Here is a 14,630-nt window from a genome sequence, read left to right as displayed (position 1 = left end):
GGAGGCCAATTCTAGATCCATATATCCTCTCACAGTGGGGACATAGGTTTCCAGGTGGGAGTTGATCAAGGTGAGGGTTTGCCAAAGGTGCCTTCCTCTTGGCACGTTTCTCCCTTTTGTCCTGAGTTTGATTGTCTTCAAAGTCCATGACACCTTTGGTAAAGGCTGTTCTCCAGATGGAGTGCTCACAGACTAGTGCTTCCCAATTGTCTGTGTTTATATATTTATTTATTTATTAGATTTGCCTTGGGAGAGTCTTTAAACCTCTTTTGTTGTTCAGCAGCATTACATTTTCCATTTTTAGGTTCAGAAAAGAGTAGTTGTTTTGGAAGACAATAATCAGGCATCTGCACAACATGACCAGTCCAATGAAGTTGATGTTGAAGAATCATTGCTTTGACACTGGCGATCTTTGCTTCTTCTAGTACACTGAAATTAGTTCGCCTCTCTTCCCAAGTGATATGTAACATTTTATGGAGACCCTGTTGATTGAACCTTTCAAGGAGTTGGAGATGGTGTTTATAAGTAGTCCATGTTTCACAAGCATACAGTAAGGTTGGCAGTACAATAGCTTTGTAAACAAGCATTTTGGTTTCCCTGCAAATGTCCCAGTCCTCAAACACTCTGCACTTCAATTGGGAAAAAGTTTTACTCACAGATCTCAGGGCTTCAATGCTAGAAGGTCAGGTGTGAACCACAGCCCCTCCTTGTCAGATGCTCCTGATGACATCACCTCTAGCCAAGAAAATGGGCCATGCCTGCTTTCTGGAAGCATCTCCAGCTAGCTTTTTTGTGTGCCAGTCAATCACTTGTAGTCTTTAGTCATGCAAAGAGATGCTTAACAGATTTTACTAGAATAATTAACCAGGAGACTCGTTTGACCACTTTCTGCAGAATCCTATATTACAGATATGGTCCAGTAGCAAACAGAAGTGTTTGTGAATCAATCTCTCTCTCTCTCACCTACACAAATCCTAATAAAACAATAACAAGCATGGTTTAATAAGGCAGCCCATGGCAATATGGCTTGGCAATAAAAAAGAAAAGAACATTTGACAGAGGCTAAGGTGTGCATGGAAAGACCACACACACACAAAGAATTTAACAATATTAGGCAGGCAATGATTGATTAATATCACTTTGGGCAGGCTAAATAAAGTTCTCACTCAGCTGAAAGCAAACTTCTCAGACCAGAACTATTCTAAAGAGAAGAGTGGGGGCAGAGGGGGGCTATTGGCTTTAATAAGAACAAGCAAACAGCAAGTCAAAACATCAGCAAGGTTAAACCGAAACAAAAAAACAAACAAATGCAATGGGTGGGCTGGGCAAGCAGAAGACAAGCCTCACTGGAACCCCTTTATCAACATTCATGCTCCTCAGAAACTCAAGGCTATTTGTTTACTCCAGTAGGCCTCTCCTTCTCCTAAAGTTCCAGGATGAGAAAGTCCAGGAAAACTAGGCCTGTCAGTCACAACTGACTTCTCTCTTACGTCTTTCTCCATGCTGGCATCCACTCTACCTCACCCCTCCCCTCCCCTGGTGTTCCTTATATGATAAGCTTAGAGATAAGCTTAGTTTCACTTTCAACGGACAAGTTGCCAGCAGCATTTTGTTTTCATTGTTTGAATTGTTGAGGCATGATGAAGCGCTGGGGGAGGGTCCTCACTTTGATTCAAAGTGCTGGATACTGATCCTGCTTCACCTTCGACAGTCCCAGAATTCCTCTGAAACACCCCATTTCAGTTCTGGATTTAGGATTCTTTCAGATCCGCTGCACATCTCTAAATAATGCAAGCCTAGATGTTTTACATGTCTACCAAAGAGCCATAGCAAAATGCAGTTGCTTGTGAGTCAGAAATCAAAGTCCCTTTCAGTCTTATTGCCAGGAGATGTGATGTTAAAATCAGCCTGCATAACTTCTTCTAACTGCAGACGACATATCCATAACAAAGACTTGGTTGTATATTCATAGCAAGCAGGACTATGAAAATGCCTGGTTTCAGAGCAGTTCCCTTGGTGTAGGACATATAGCAGAGAATATATGGGCTCATCATAGTCTAAATAGCATCTGAGGTAAAACAAAGGACCACTATAGGCAGCCTTGCCTGATAGAAATTCTGGTAGGATTTTATATTATTTCTATAAATTAACAGGTCACATTCCTAATTGTCCATGACAGAGTTCTTCGGCCACTGCAGAAGACTCAGTTATTCTCCTCACCACACAAACATTCATCACTGAACAGAAAATGTTGATATGGTTCTTTTAAAAAAAAAAAAGGCCACAAATGGTTTCTCTTCCAAAACATGCTATTTAGGGTAATTAAATGTGGATGACAAACTTCAGTAAAGTTGACAAATTCAGCTAAAATATATCTGCTGGTTTAGAATTTTAAAACTTAATATATATGTGATGGAAGAAAGTGGAATCTGTCTGTTTATTCTTCACAGCCACTTCACCCGTGGAAATTTTATGTAAGGCTCATTAAAGCTACAAGGTGATTTAGGTGCCCCAGTGGGATATAAAATTGCCAAGTGCTGTAATACAATATCTGAATGTATGACTGAAAATTCAACATTTTGTGACCAAACAAATCAGAGCACTGTTGCTCAAAATAAACACGTTCTTAAATGGAGCAGGTGTTTGTTCTAATTTGGTAAATTAAATATACCTTACGTCATTGGCCTGAGGCTGGTTACATGGACCTAAATTGTTTGCTTTTATTTTCCTTCTTGTCATTATATTGCTGTTCTAGAAATATACACAGTCTTCAGCAAGGCATAGCACTCAGCCTCTAACCTACCAATATTCAACAACAATATATCCTTAATACTGAAAGGATTAGAACACTTTCCCCTGACATCTATAGTTGCTCAAGGGTGATTTATACATTATTGCTAATATGTGGGGGGCAATTTTAATTAGCCCACATAACAACATGGGCCAAACCAGTTTAGACTACTTTCTAAAATGCAAAACAAAATCTGAGCACCATGGAGAAAGTGACCCATTTCATTTGGTGAGCCACGTCAGGCAAAGAAATTCCGGTCTATTTCTTTGCTCATGTTACTTTTTCATGTGTTCAATCATACATCCATTCCATCCTGTTTATGCATTATGCTGAAAACATTTTGGTTCTTTAAAAAAAATCTGTGCAACAATTCACTTTTAAATGCTGTTTGAAAGGTAAGTTCCAATCTGCTCATTAGTCCAGGATGTGTAGATGAAACAGTTCATTTTGGAATTGACAAATACCAAGTTCCTCAAACATCCCTAATTTAATAATTAAAAATGATCATTGAATCTTTTTTTCAGAAGACCACGTGCTGGGCTAAAAAGAATTATAGCACAATCCTACGGGGCCTACTCAGAGTACAGTCTTAGAACACAATCCTTAGTAGGGTTAGGGAGATTTTCATGGTTCACAAAAAATGTGCATTGTCTTTTTTCAAGTTATATAGTCCCTTTTCTACATTTGATGTTAGACATTATACAGAATAAGGTGAGGGAAGAAGAAGAGTGGGGGGAGGGGATTGAGGTGGTAATATTTAGCTAATGGGGCGTCCTGCTGCCACCGCACTGCCAGAGCACGATTTCTGTTCTCATCCTGGAGCAAAGTTCTTAACCTGAGGTACTATTTCTGGGTAACCTGAAGTGTCTGTAACTTGACGCGTATGTAAGCCAAGGTACCACTGTATGAACTTTCCCATCAAAATAAAATTCAGACAGAGAAAGTTAGACAAATGGGAAATCATCTTCTTATACATCCTTCTAGAAAGGTCTACCTGAATAACAGGTCCCCACTATGCATATCTTCAGGGCCAGCTCAAGACATTATGGCATCTGAGGCGAACCACAAAATAGCGCTCTTCCCACCAGGAAAGAAGGGGTGCGTGAATATCTACATCAGTAAAGTTCAATACAGGAACAAGGAGGCAGAATAAAGATTTGCACTGGGAACTGGGTAGATCAAATCAACCTTACCTAATGGTTGAAGTGGGAATTAAAGGCTGTAATGGGCAAGAGAAACGGCCCACTCTGAATCATGCTGGGTGGGTGCAGAGCCCAGAAGACCCCAAAGGGCAGCCCCACAGCCATTTCCTCCCTAGGGGTGGGAGGATAGAGCACCTTCTATTTGCTGAGAGGTGTAGAGAGCTGTCAAGGCAGCATGGATTGACTACCAAGGAGGAAGCAGATCTGGCCTCCAGGAACGCACCACAGCCATCACTGGCAGCAGCAGTCGGCAATGAATTCCTTGGAGGTTGGCTCTGCTGCCCCTGTGGATCCTGCTACCCAAGGCAATCACCTCACCTTGCCTCATGAGTACCCTGAGTAATAAGCCTCAAGTAACACTAAACTGTGAGCAAAAGCATCCTGATGTTTCAATGTTATCAGTTCTGTCCATGCAGAAGCTGCTCTATTTCTCTAAATGTCAGAGGGTGATATCTGGCTAACTCAGACTCAGAATAGACACATTCAAATCATGACTTTGTTGGATACCATCCACAGCAAGCATATAATCCCATTAGTGGAGTGAATAGGGCAGTTCCTACTTGCATGGAGCTGTGCATGTGTATCAGAGATCTCATGCACATATTAAGATAAAATAAAAACAGTTACTCCAGACTTCATTTCTGATTTCTCCTGCAGGCAAATCCTTTTAAAATGTGCTTGCGTATTTGATCGTAATATACTTATGCAATGTCAAGGCTTCTGACACGGCAATGAGGCACCCCAATTATTTGATCAAATTTTGAGTTGCACTGCTTATTATTCTGTCTGCATGCTGAAAATAACTGCATTGCCATCTTTCAAAACTGTTCACTAGAAGAAAGTGCACCACACTCTAAAAATATGTGATGTCAACTGGGGTTAAATTAAAAACTGAGCTACTATATTCTCTTCTCAGTCAATACCTATCAATAGACTTTCTTTCCCCTTTGCAACTTGTTCCACTTTTCTTCCATTGTAAAAAAAAAGTCAATTTTCATCGTATGGATTGAATGTGGAGTTATATGGCTTTGAATAACTTCTACTGTATCCCATAATTAAGCAGTTTTGCAATGTCATCTCTGACATTGGTCATGCTTGGTGTGTATACTGGAAATTGAAGTCCAACAGCATCCATGATTCTGAGACCCCTGGGTATAGGGCAGTTTATAAATTCAATGAATAATAATAATAATAATAATCCAGAGAGTCATAGATTCCTCACCAGTGCCTTGGACTCTGAGGTTTAGAGAGCCTTCTCTGATACTGTCTCTACTAGGTAAAGTGGGAAGGAGGCTGTGGGCAGAGTACAGTACCTTGATGGGAGGTAAGGGAAACTGAGGTCTGAATTTCAAAATCTGGGCTTGGAAAGATGAATCTATTTTCTGATTTCTATACATACCTTCATTTTTTAAAAAAATAATTTGGTATGCTATTCCCAACGCCACACTGTAGAGTTGCCCATTTATATGCATGTTTACACTCACAGAAACTCAAATGCATGGACCATTTTGCTTGAAGTTAGACTGGGGTTCAAGGCAGAGGGGCTTTCTTTTAATTATTTTTTTATTGACAGTTTCCAAAATAAAATACAATAAGAATCAAACTCATCTATTGAACAAGAATATCAAAAAGAAAAACAAAAGATGAAACAGCAAGAGAAAAAAGAAAGAGAGAGAGAGAATGTAAGGCCCTTTAACATATTTATATCATATATTTTATTTTTCCATCTATATTTTTCCACCCTATTTTGGGGGACTCCAATTTAAGAAAATGGGTTGGGAGATAATATCTGTGTATAAGATGATCCCAGATTTTGATCATTATTTTAGAGTAAAAAAACATAGTCTTATACATGGAAAAGTACAGTATATCCTTTCATTTATCTACATACAGAGAGGTAGACTTTCCCTTCTCCCACCTGGGAGCCTACTTCTCCCAGTCTCTCACCCTGGGAGACCCTTCCTACCCTGTCTTTCATGCAGGGACTCCCCAAGGTGAAGGGGCTTTCCAGCACCTGCTATGAAATTTCACAGGATGTAAAAAAAAGGGGGAGGGTACTAGGTAAGAAGACTGGGACAGAGTGACTATATCAGTTTTCAACGTCAACTATTTAGACATTCATAGAAGCTTACACTCACGCACACACATATATATTCCAATTGCCAATTATCTGAATGAGTTAAGAGACATTAAATATCTGTCAGACTGTCTGATCCTTCAAAATAGGCCAACTTTAGCCCAGATCTCAGCCAAGCGTCCAGCTGCCTTCCTTGCAGTGAACAGATTTCTGCCTCTTTCCTGATATTGCTAATTGGTTTGCAAATCACATGCCTACAAATCCTTGGCATTTCAGTGCTTGGTTTTCTGAAGCCTTATAGTCTGTATCAAAGCATTTTGGTGTCTGGAACTACAGGCTGCAGGCTGGTAATTAGAAGGACCTCACAGTACCGAGTCAGCAGATTCAAGGGATGGAGAGAGAGAGAGAAGGAAGTAGTAGCAGAGATATAGAATTCCCATCCCTCATTTTAAGACATTTTGTAAGCTCATGGACATCAATGTGATTAATGCCAAGGTTTACTTGGTTTGAAAAGTAAAAAAGAAGAAGTCTATAATGTCCAGGAGATAATAAGCCACAAAACCCCACATAAAATAAGTAAGGTGCAGAGAACACCTTTATTTTTTATGAGATAGGAGCTGTCAGTTGCTTGTTATCACCTTGAATTTATAGCCATTTGTTGTCAACTTCCTACAACATTTTCTTTCCAACAAAACAACATCGTTTCACACTTGCCTAATTGCTGACCTGGACTAAAGGTTGTGCTCCGCTCCTAACGTACTTTCCCATAAACGGGAAGAAAGATGCAGACAATGAGCTCATTAGGGAAGTAATAATCGCATGGTAAATACACACTGATGTAAATTATTTGGTTCAGTATATGATTTTGTCCAGTCCATCATACTTGGCTATGCCATGATCAAGCACAGTTTCTCATACACAGGTACCAGAGGTTTGTTCCTACATTACATTGAACACAGGCACAAGCTGTCTCTGCAGATTTACAAGTGTACAAGGGATGCCTGCAGGTTCACAGTAGCAGTGTCATTGTCGAGTGTGCCATTGAGAATGATGAAATGGGAGCTCTGTTGCATCAGCTAGACTGCAGCTAGACAGGTGACTGGGAGCAGCCGCAAGGACCATATAACACCAGTCCTGAAATTCCTACATTGGCTCCCAGTACGTTTCTGAACACAGTTCAGTGTTGGTGTCAACCTTTAAAGCTCTAATTGGCCTCGGCCATGTATACTAGAAGGAGTGTCTCCACCCCGCATTGCTCACCCCAGACACTTAGGTCCAGCTCTGAGCACCTTCTGGTAGTTCCCTCACTGCAACAAGTGAGGTTACAGGCAGAGGGCCTTCTTGCTAGCCGTGCCCACCCTGTGAAACATTTTTAATGTATACTGTTTTCTTATTTTTTATATGCTCGAAACTGCGCAGAATGGCTGGGGCAAACCAGTCAGATAGGTGGGGTACAAATAATAAAATTATTATGATGATGGTCATCTTAGATGTTGTGTGTGGCAATGCAAGGATATGTTCTGGGGCAGCGGAAGAATGGAATTCTCATTTAAAATGTGACAAGACTTTGTGCCATGTGATTTTGACGAAAGAGACAGAAAGGTGGATTTGGCTAGTTACTAATATCATGTGAGGTAGATTTTCATAATTATTCTGAATGTACTGTGGGAGAGGGGAGGAAGGAGGGGGCGGCCTTGCTTCAAGCAATGATCTTTTCAAAGCTCAATTTCTTTCTGGCAACAGACTCCAGGCTTCCTTAGCATTGCCAGGAAATAAAGTGGCCTCCAATTACTTCTGTGTAGCTCAAAACACACCTAGGGCCTATGAAGTGAAGCCCAGACCCCTGGAAGAAATGGTTAATGTCACAGGTCTGTGTTTTTTTTTTCAAAAGGAAGCAGAAAATCAAAAGCCATAGTCTGCTGTGGCCTTCTTTTGCAGTTGTTGCCAAAATAGAGCAGGTGGAGGACTGGGTTCAAGAGGAACAAGACAGTGCTGAGAAGAAAAGCTAATATATTTTCTCACAGCTATTAGTGGATAAGTTATGTATCTACAAATTATCTTATATGGATCTTAGGCAGAGGAACTGTGGAGTGGCTAGGAACATATTCCAGACCCTCCAAGTGTCCCTATTTTCCAGGGACATCCCTGATTTAGAGAAGCCGTCCCAGTTTCTGATTTTATCCCAGAATGTCCCACTTTTCCTTAGGATGTCCCTGTTTTAATGAGAGAAATGTTGGGGGGGGGTATGGAGTTATCCAGCTCCCAAGCCATCTGAAGGCAATTCTGTGTGGGAAAGGGTTTTTTATATATATATATATATAAAGTTTAATGTTATATTGTGTTTTTATGTTGGAAGCTGCCCAGAGTGGCTGGGGCAGCCCAGTAAGATGTGTGCAGTATGGATAGTAAATCATTATGGAATGGTACTGTCAGGGAACTGACATCGGAGTGAGAGGCGAAGGGGAGGCTCCCAGATGATGCTGGCGAAGGACCCAGCAGCAGGGGGAGAAACAGCTCAGTAGAAGGGGAAGCCAATCAGCGCAACACCAGGGATAAAGGGGGGGGGCAGATGGGGGAATTGGAGAGAGGGCTCCAGGACTCTTCACTGGACATCAGTGAGGAGAGCCCAGGTCCTCCGCTACCCACGCCTTCCCTGCGCAGAAGACTCCCGCGCAGTGAGAGGAGGAGGAGACTGGGTGTCAAACAACTTTTGTGTTGGAAGAGGTTCAAGAAACGCCCACTGACGGATTCTGCCAGTGACTGAGGCAGCCACGATGAGAAGGGGCTGTGCAGTCAGAAAGGTTTAACAAGGCAAATTAACTGAGAAAGGCACCAGTTTACGCACGAGTAACTCATACCTATTACAGGTACGCCCGTATTTTCACCTGAGAAATGTTGGAGGGTATGGTATTCAAAGCAGCAGGTCCCTGGGATTAAAGGTGGCAGGCACCATGAGCAGCAGTAGAGTATGCAAAACTGATAACAAATCCACGAAGACCACAAATATTACTCCACCAAAGGCAGAAACCCAACTGAGTCCTTAAACCCTTGGACAGAACTGCTGGCTGTTATAATATTCATTTTCTAGCTAAGCAGATATTCTGGAGCACTGTTCTTCACCCCGGGGCTTCTAGATATTATTAGACTACAACCCCCATAATCCTTAACAATTGGCTAAAATGGCTGTGGGAGTTGTGGTCTAGCAACATCTGGGAATCTAAGGTTGTTGAGCACTGCTCTAGGGTGATACTCTTGCTTGGACTCTAGCACTGTGATGCCACTGAATGGTCTTCTTCAGGATCAGCTGGTCCAGCCAGGAATTCCCATCTCTGTTTACTCCCAACATCTCTTGAATGCAGCCCTAACAAAGTCAGGTAACCCTCCCCTTGACTCTTGCTTCCCAAACCCATGGGGCCCTGGATGACACTGACTGCTAGGGCCTGCTTAAGGGCTGCACCCAGTAGAAAGACTGCTTTTAGAAGACATCTGAAGGCAGCCCTGTTTAGGGAAGCTTTTAGTCTTTGATAGATGTTTAATAGATTATTGTATTTTAATATTCTGTTGGAAGCCGCCCAGAGTGGCTGGGGAAACCCAGCCAGATGGGTGGGGTATAAATAAATTATTATTATTATTATTATTATTATTATTATTATTATTATTATTATTATTATTTCAAGACCATCTTGGGGCACCCAATAGACCAAATCAATGGGCTGTGTGGTTTTTTATCTCACCCTATTCAGCAGAAGCCAACTGCACACAGGTCTCAAGCTTTTCCTGCGTGCTTTCCTCCCGCAAGGTAAATACTGCCATTTCCACAGGCACTGACTTTTTCTCCTGCACCTCCTGCCTGGAATCTCACACAGCTCAAAGATTGGGGTGGTGTGCAACAGTAGCTTAATGGAATACTCCTGCTTGCCTAAGAGATTGTCCAGACAATCCATTTTTAAGGCAATAGATGCCCCTTGGGATTCACTTTTGCTACAAGTTATTAAGTCTCCTCTCTTGTCCTTGTTCATCCTTCACAGATGTTTTATTCATTCTTTCATTCATTCAAGAATTTTCAGTGCCACCCCTTGGCACAAAAATAACCTGAAGGCAGATTATGCATATAAAGCTTATTATTAAAATTCTAAAACACCAGCAAATTAACTAAAATACATACCGAGCCAACAGCAGAAAACAGGCTTCTGCACTGAAACCCGCCCTCATTTCATCAAACTATTTCCCCCTGGCATTTTTGGTTTTTTTCTTGCTTCTTGCACGGCTGGTAAGGGGAGAACTTCAAATAATTTGGGGGGGGGGGCTATGCAGGTTTGATTATTTTTGCACTTTATTTCTCTCTTTTTACAGTAAATTCTAAGGCACCTTCTCTCAGAGTGCTTGCTTGCAAGATGCTGAATCAAGATAATCTCCAGGAAGCCTTCCAAGAGGTGCAGCTGCCCAGGAGACTTCCTGAAGAGGATTTATTTTAGAAAGTTGAGGAACACTTTTAACTTCTTCTTTTTTAAAAAAAAATCTTTTAAAATCCTGCCTTTATTTATTTATTTGTTTGTATGTTTAAAAAAACAACTCTGGGACTCTTCAATGCTCTGCAGGCAATTGCCTGGTCAACCATGCTCCTTAGAAAGCCCCCTGGAGTATTTGCTATGCAAGCATTCCAAGAAGCCGGGTGACAGGAAGCTAAAGCAAATTCACTGCTTTTTAATAATAATAATAATAATAATAATAATAATAATAATAATAATAATAATTTAAAAGTAATTATGTATACCACTCAGTGACCTTGTAAAGATGTAAAGGAAGCAGCAACAGGCACTCCCCTAACATTAATTTCAAATTCTCATATTAACCTCACTTTTCCATGTGATTTCTTTTTACCCACCTAACAGGAGCTGGTGCCAGGAGTGTTTCAGCAATAAATCACATGGAGTAGGTGAAGTTAACTCTTTATTAGAAGAAACAATGTCTGCTCAGGAGTACCAGGCCTAATGAGCACAGCAACTCTTCTTGGTAGATCTTGCCCCTATGAGGCAGTTGTGAAGACTAAAGGTTCCTGCCTTCCCATTGCTGCCCAAGTCTCCTCCTCCTCTGGATCTTTCCCAAGAAATCTGAGACTTCTCCAGTGCACCTGTCTTTGCTCCTCCTTCTTCATACCTCTTCTGGTTCTGGGAAACCATTAAGGAGGGGAGCTTGTCACAGCAGGAGGAGGAGACACTCTGGCTTCTTCACTAGCCTGACTTATCTCTGCTACTTGGCCTCTCTCCTGGCCTTTGCTTCTGATGCCGGACTTCTCTCTGCCACAGATTCTTCCTGCTTACTAAACCCTGTTATCTCTCCAGCTTCCAACACCTCCTCCTCTCAGAAGTCTTCCTCTTCTCCTTCTGACTACTCAACATCATCCCACCACCAATCCCCGGACTCTGAGTCATCTTCACTTGGGGGTTCTCCAGCTAGTGTCGCCCACCGTTTCTGTGTCCAGCCAGTCCAGGACACCACCACCCACACAAATACTTGAGGGGAAAATCAGGTAAAAATATAATCACAGCGCTGCTCATTACAAATGGGCAACATTCATCAAAGATGCCTTAGTGAAGAGATAAGTCTTCAGCTGGTGTCAAAGCCCATACAATGTCGGTCAGATAGAGTTCCCTAGCTGGAATTGCACTACAGAATAGTCCATCTAATTCACTGCCTGATGCATCCTAGTTCTTGATAGGGGCTTCCAGAAAGGCCTCTATTATCAGAGGCTAGGCAGGCTTGGTTGTTTGTTTCATGGAATATTTATATCACTGAATATAAGGGAAACCTCTAAGCAGCTGACAAAAAAACAATGAAAAACCACAACAACATTTCCTAAACATAAAATAAATTGCAAATGTTGATAAAGGAAGAGGTACTCCTTAAAGTGCTTCAGTTCCAGATCAGCCAGAGCTTTGTATGCCAACAGAAGTGCCATGAATTTGACTTAGAGTGCAGACCATCAGTGCCATTCTTATATAGCTGGTGTTTATATTGCTCCAATGAACTGCTCTGCTCACATGTGTGTGTGGGGTGTGTGTGTGTGTCACATTCTTCATTTGTTATGGCTTCCAAACCATTTTTAAAAGTAGCCTCAAACTGGCTGGTTGGTTGGTTGGTTTTTTTCCAATATGCCCTAGCTTTCACTGGCTGGAGTACTCTAACACAGATTTTGGTTTTTGCCCAAATCAGTATGGTATGAGAGAAGGCAACGTTTAAGAAATACAGCAGGAGAGCTTCCTGGTTAGGCACAAGCTAAGATGTTAAGCCATCAAGTGACATAGACCCTGCCTCATCCTTTTGTAGAGCAGGGTGGGAAAGAGTCCTGAGAATGGGCAAGCAATTGGGCACTCCTTTGAGTGGGATGGGCCTGAGTGGCCTGTTCTTCAGCATTGACTCCTGCTATTGTCTTCCAGGTCTGGCACAACTCCTGCCACCTGCCTCCACCTCCTGCGTTGCAGCTCCTACCTGTCCTCTAATTCTTGCCTTGCAGTGCTTTTTCCCCTAGAAAAATAGGTGTCGGAACTCACCATGAAGTTGTTACACTTTTTGACCAAAAAATAAAAGAGGTGCCAGTACTATGTACTCTTGAGGACCCCCTGGGGGGAAAAAGCACTGACAGGATGGGATTTGAGGGCACATGGAGGATTAAAGAAAAAACGCACCCAAATATTCCAAAAGAAATGATTTGATGGGGGAGAAACACACACACAATCACATAAGCAAATGCCTGGGCAAAAGAAAAAAGAAAAATGCTTCTGTTCAATTTAAGCTGCTATTTGGGGGGTGGGAATTGCACGTGAAGGATGAAATTTGAATATAATGTGGGACTAAGGAGATTATTTCTGCCCTACTATTTTCCACGATCACAGAGATGAAATGGAAGGAGTTTGCCTGCTTTGCAGGATTATAAACCCCACCAAACCATACTTAATGAGGATGAGGGTGATTTTACAAAATTCTTCTAGTCACGTTGACCACATGAGGAAAATGAATATATTATTTGTTCCCAATTTCAGAGCCAGCATATAAGAAAAGTATTTTATATGAATTCAGCAGTATCCATTCATAGGATGATAAGATGGGGAGCAGCCACATCCAAAAATAATCAGATTAAGTTTGAAATTTGATTAAGGAAACTTCACATTGCGACAGATCCTTCGCCAATGAAAAATGTCAGATAGAAAATGTCAGAATAATACGGTTATATTCAGAGTTACAGCCATTCATTTCCCTCTCCTACTGGATACTTTGTTATACAAACTTCTTGTTCTCCAGATTAATTATTTCCTCCTTGTCAGCATAGCTTTTTAATGAAAAAGGTGCTCCCATTTTTCTAAATACCTAAAAGTTTTAGCTGTACTCAAGGTCATTCAGATGAAGGAGAAGCGTTTTTGCATGTTAGCTCAATACAAAAGCATTCGAGAATAATTTATGATGTATAAACGTGATGTCTGCAGATATAAGAGATTGATCTTACCTGGCAATTGACACAGCTAAATGGGATTGTCCATTTGTTAGTAGCTATGCCCTCATAGCTAGAGAACAGAGCAAAGTGTGACCCATTCATGGCCTAAGTTAATCACCGTGACCACTTTTCTAGGCATCTGGTGACACATTTATCACATATGCTTGCTTCTTTGATCTAAACTACACCTTCCCCCTTCAGCAAAAAAATATACCTGGACTTTTTCACTTTAGAATGCAGGTGGACAAATCACATGATTGAAAGCCTCCCCCTCTCCCATAATACATCTTTTTTGTAGAAAACGAATGTGTCAGTGGAAGGGCTTAAGTTCTTGCCTGTCCCTAGGGTGCTACTTTTCTGTGTGTAAAGACTTGGGGAAGATTCAGGAATTCAGTTCCTTCACCTACAGTTTGAAGTGGTATTGTCGGACCCATGATGAATATGCATAGACCAGGCCTTATTAATTGGTATTACAGCAACAAAGTAGTGCAGTATGCAGTGCCAGCCATACCCATTTCCAGGATACATGATACCTTTCTTCACCCCTTTCTATTTGTCCTCCTACAGACGGTTCATATTCCATGTTCACTGAGCATGGCCATTCCTCAATGGACGGTTTTTGAGGTCCCCGCCTCCTCGGCTCTTCTCTTTCTCTTCAACCTCTGCCCCACCCCAGTTAAATTGTATTTCTACAAACCTTCGCACTTCACCCAAACCTGCTGGTGTCTTAGTAGATATGATATTAAGCAGATTCCATTTGTAATAGATGATCTCACAATTTAAGGCTGTTTCAGATTATGTCACGGTTGCTGCTTTCCTTCCACATAATAGGGCTTAGGGCTTGCATATGCCTGTCTTCAAGACCACACACATACATGGTCACATGGGGAAAGTATTATGTACACTGGATAGTCTTTTGATACATGTACCTGCAGAAATTGCTATGATCTCAGTGATTCTAAAAAGTGCCACTATAACCACAGGTATTGCTACAATTTGTGTGCATCAGTGCTAACAGGAACATCTCCCGTTCCTGGCATATGCTACAAAGTCTGTATCATTTACCAGAAA

The sequence above is a fragment of the Podarcis liolepis genome, assembly GCF_965112155.1.
Source record: "Podarcis liolepis genome assembly, chromosome: 9".
Taxonomy (NCBI): Eukaryota; Metazoa; Chordata; class Lepidosauria; order Squamata; family Lacertidae; genus Podarcis; species Podarcis liolepis.
The sequence above is the reverse complement of the archived record's forward strand: the minus strand, read 5'-3'. Positions refer to the sequence as shown.